The 4995-nt window shown below is 41.7% G+C and overlaps 1 long non-coding RNA gene across 1 annotated transcript; it reads right to left on the minus strand.

Moving 5' to 3' along the window:
• Positions 1–435: 435 nt before the first annotated feature.
• Positions 436–2150, minus strand: LOC144020471 (uncharacterized). The gene is made up of 3 exons (XR_013283890.1): positions 2128–2150; positions 671–737; positions 436–580 (listed from the first exon to the last, which is right to left on the minus strand). It is a non-coding gene; the product is annotated as an uncharacterized LOC144020471 (long non-coding RNA).
• Positions 2151–4995: the final 2845 nt, after the last annotated feature.

The following is a 4995-nucleotide window of genomic DNA, read 5'->3' on the forward strand; positions in this document are numbered from 1 at the left end:
AAATAGAAGCAGCCAAGACTTTAAGTCCATGTAAGTCAGGTCGAGTCTGATGATTGCCAAGCCTAACTAAGTCAAGTCAAGTGTTTTTTATCATCACAACCTTACTTCAATTTTTTGCCAAAGCCAGAGTTTTGCAGGACATCACTCTCCATATTCCAAAGCAGATGTTTAGCCAAGCAAGTATCAAGTCCGACAAATGGCAACTTAAGTTTGACTCACGTCAAAAATCAATTCCATTCAAAAGACCAAATTAGCATTTATCACAATTATTGAATATCCAAGATTTCGTGCAACCTTTGAGACATTCAACTTTTTACATCAATCACCAACTGCACCAGATTTTCATTTTATATTTTTATTTAATTTTTTTTAGGGAATTCAGCTACTTTAGGTCCCTGAAACTTTGTGGAGCGAAAAAGCGGCTGATGCTTGCTTGCTTGAAGTTGTCCGCAACCGCAGCATGTATCCACGCACGGCCCCCTTTCATGTTTAGCACCGCGGCTGCTGCGTTCAATCAGACACGATCGCGAGGATGAAGAGTTTTGAAGCCATCTCGTTGAAGCGATTCCTCACATGGCGCCTTCCATCGCCCAGAGTGCAAAAAAAAAAAAAAAAAAAAAATTACAAGCCCACTCCAGTGCCCACGGGGGATGTTTTAATGACAGCTCACCACGACTGGGCTTCACCCACCGCGATTAAGGTTAGCCTTCATGATCAGAGGCGGCGCCGTACAAACACTTAGTCCAGGAAAACAAGAGAGAGAGAGAAAAAGAGTGAGCGAGAGGGAAAGTGAGGTTTGACATAAAGACACCTGCCCACTCAGCAACTCCTTCAACATTCACTTTTTTTTTTTTTTTTGGAGGCCACGGGGGCCTCGTCGCCGCTAGCTGCCCGGCTAACAAGTGCTGCGTCCTGCGGATGAGAGAAGAGTGACAGCGGCCCGGCAACATAAAAAAACAAAATCTCCTCTGATTAATATTTTATTTCGGAACTTGGGCCTTCGGATGTCTCCAAACTTGTCTTAGATGACTTCGTGCTGAGGCTACAAAAGTAGACGCGTCAATTCTCTTTTCCTGAATCTGTCGGTTGCAAGTTGTTGTGATTTTTTTTTTCTTGCTAGCAGGTCAAATATTTTCATCTACAAAGAACTCTGCTTTGGTTTTTGCGGGTATTCATTTTGAACAGAAAATTCTGTCTTGTGTCTGTGAATAATGTTTATTTTGCATTTGCATTGGTCAAGAGCAGTGCTTCTCAATTATTTTCTGTCATGCCCCCAAATAAAAAAATATAATTATCTCCGTCTCTCCGCCTGTCTTCTCATCCCTGTTAAATATTTTTTTATGGTTTCACTTCGTGCCTACACTTCATGCTCATAGTCTGTGCTGTGTGCAAAAACCCCGACACCACAGAGTGAATGCTCCCTGCGCACACTCTACCAATGAGCGCCACTGCCCCCTAATGTAGTGGAGGTGAAATTGCACTTTATTGTAAGACAGCAAAAAATAAAAAATAATAAAAATAAAAAAAGCATGTTCCCCGAGGTCAAACGCGCCCCCCTTGACGAAGCCTCTATTTGAGAAGCACTGGTCTAGAGGAAATACAGTGGGTCTAAAAAGTCTACACACCCTGTTCAATTGTTAGGTTTTGCAATACTAGGGAAAAAAATGAGACCAAACTTAGGTGAGTGTAATTCTCAATAAAATATGGATTTATTTGTTATATTGCATTTAAGTTATTTATCAATTATCAATGGAGTAATATATTGTGGTAAAATTTCATTCATACAATACAATTATTTATTTATTTATTTTTATTTGCACTTTTACTATCTTTTCTATCGTTTATGTATTAATTTTTGTTTTATTAATTTACCATTTTATAAATTGTAGTTTGCATACAGATTTGTGTTATTTATTTATTTAGCTTTTTTGTTAGCTTTACTTAAAGCAACGCTAAGAAAACGTTCAACCTTGATAACATATTGTCATAACTCTTCTGATGAAAGCTCGACTTCCAACTAATTGAATGGTAAGTTCGTCAAGGCCTGAGGGGGTCTGTATCGCTTTTACTGGCACTACAAAACTTTGAGGCGGGTGGCAGGAAAAAACACACAAAAAAACTACAAACGTGCAGACTGCTTAACGGCCTCCATCACTTCCACCGTTCCCCATTCGTTCAAGACGGAAGTCGATTCAAACGTCAGTGCTCGACTATTGCTGTCATGGCAGAATCTGCAAAGCAACCAAGTTTTGTCTGAGGAGACAAAAAAAAAAAAAAAAAAAAAAAAAAACTCATTTGCTTCCAAAGACGTATTTATACGTTTTTATGTTGTTTTTTTGTTTTTTATGCTAGAGCATACAGAAGGCTTTGATATAGCCTCTAAACTGAAGAGAATGCTTGAAGCAATGGTCGTTATTACAAAAATGACCAGCAGGTGGCAGCAGAGTATAAGAGATCAACCAGGGCCATGTTGCAAAAAGCTCTTTTCCCCACTATTTTAAACAGATTTGTGAATAATGCTGAAACTTAGCTATATTCTAATGCTAACTGCTGCAAAACTGAAAAGATAGAAATATACTTTTTTTTTCCTGACTCTAATATTTCTTTTGGTAGGTTCCATGCTTTTATAGCAATACAACACAATAGTCTATGGGCCTTGCAAAATCAGTCAAAATCCAGTAAAACAGCCGGGAGCGAACGGGACTGCTTCTGTGAAAATGGCTAGGAGTGAATGAGTTTTAATAAAACTATTTTATCTAATCAATGAATGTAGTAATGTATTTTATTTTAATTTCGAATACAAAAATACAAAACAATGTACTTAATTTTTTCCGTTTGTACTTTTATTGTATACTTTAAGTATTTAACGTAATTTTTGTTTCATTTATTTATCATTTTATTTAATTAACATTGTATAAATTGTTTTATAGGCTTTATACATATCTGAATCACAAAAGGAATTTTTATTTATTTTTGCATGTTTTGTTCTTTTTTTGTACTTATAGTGCCTAAAAAGCACAAATGTATCCTGATATATGTTTCTGGCATATACAGGGAAAAAAATATCAACATCCATAATGGAATGGCTGCTAGTATTAAAATATGCTGTTTATGGAAAGCACAGTGTATGAGCCAAACTAAAACACCTGATGGTCTTTTCGCACCAAAAAAGCGTGTCTGTTATTAGTTCTTCTCCAAATGTCCGCTTGAAGAAAATGAGAAGGATGCACAAATCAATAATCAGCAAAGTCCAATTATGGAAAAGTGCAGATTGTGGATCTGATGTGATGCCAAGCACACTCTTGCCTAAAAACATGGACTTGTTTTTATTTCTTTTTTTTTCTTCTTTTTTTTTATTGCTTGCACACAAACAAGGCAAACAAGAGACAAATATGAAATTCTAATGTTGGGCGCCACAAGCTATTTGAGTGCGGTGTGACTGGCTATGCTCGGCACACGTGAGACCGTATTCAAATGTGGACTGGAGGTTGATGAAAAATGTATCTCTCTTAACACGCCATTTCCATTGAAGCCGCATCATCGAGCCCGACAACAGCAACTCTCGTCTGCCTCCCGCGTTTCTATTACCATAATGTAATTGGGGTCACAAAAGTGGCTTTGAAGGGAGTTGAAGAAAAGAAATCTCCACCATATACGTTTTTGCGTCGACCTTTAATTTTAAAACGTGACACAATCCTCGGCTTCCATGGGTCAACCTCGTTGATTATTCACAGAGAAAAACTAGCAGCTGTTGACTGCGGACGGCCACATTCCTCGGCAGCCCCCCCCCCCCACCCGCATTTCAATTTGTCTTAGAGCAAAAAAAAAAAAAAAAAAAAAAGCCTTAAATAGTGCAGCCGTGGCCTTTTTCCCACACAGGTCCCGGCGAGGTGAAGAAGAAGCCCACTCCTGCCACCATAACGGCAGATACGGCGGGGTCTTTGCGAGAGGTTAAAACATTCTGCTGGAAGAGGAGAGCCAAGAAGGTGGGGGGGTCGGGGGGTCTTTAGGAAAACAGTCCCTCACAGCCAAGCGAAAAGCAGCGCTCGGATTCCTAACAGCGAGTGCCAGGTGGTCACAGGATGAATTCACGCGGGGCCGCGAAACAACGCGAAAGGCAGCGAGATTATCACACGGCTGCAGAGCCCAAGGCCATGGCAGCGCAGGCTGATTGGAGGCCCGGGAGAGACCGCGTCTTCCTCCGTCCCCCCCCCCCCACCCCCGGGCCTGCACAGAGGTGCGGGCCCTCTCCGGAGAGACCGGCGGGCCCGGTTCACCTCGCTACAGGCGGACCTCCCATTGGGACGGGGAGAGGCCCGAAGGCCACACACACACTCGCATCCTCGCTCCCGGAGACGCACAACAAGTTTCTTTTGAGCAGATCCTTGGCAACGGGCTTCCTTTGTCAAGGGACCGGCGCAGTCCCAAGGAGCGAAGGGTTAATCTCAAACAAGAGAGCGTGTTCGCTTCTCCGCCGTAACCTCGCGGCGCCGCAGAAGTTAAGTCGAGCGAGCTGCACTCGGAAAGGGCCAATATATGCATGTGTGCGGCCCTCCAGAGGTGATGCAGACCAATAACCCACTAAGCTTGCCAGAAAATGCGGGGAAAGAAACTTCTGTCATTATAGTGCTTGTCAGAATTTGAGTACGAGTGGAAATGTAAAGTGTCTCGACCAAAGAGCAAAGCGAGGTACACACATGCTTATAACCACTTTTGGGCATTTTTTTTTGATAGGTTCTGAGGTTGGATCCCAAAAGCGCAGACACAAAAAAAGATTTAACTCTTTATTTGCATCACATCGAGAGACATAGAACAAACTTAACTCGACGAAAAACAATGAGAATGCATCGACAATCACGGGACGCCAAGCCCCCTTGGGGTGCGGAGATGCACAGAGGAACCAAGGTAATAATCCGACAAACACACACTTCTCGGTTTGGCCAATTTGGCCAATTGATTGGATTGGCTGTGGCTATACATGTGGGGAACAGGACT

Source organism: Festucalex cinctus, chromosome 6 (assembly GCF_051991245.1).
Source record: "Festucalex cinctus isolate MCC-2025b chromosome 6, RoL_Fcin_1.0, whole genome shotgun sequence".
NCBI classification, from domain to species: Eukaryota; Metazoa; Chordata; class Actinopteri; order Syngnathiformes; family Syngnathidae; genus Festucalex; species Festucalex cinctus.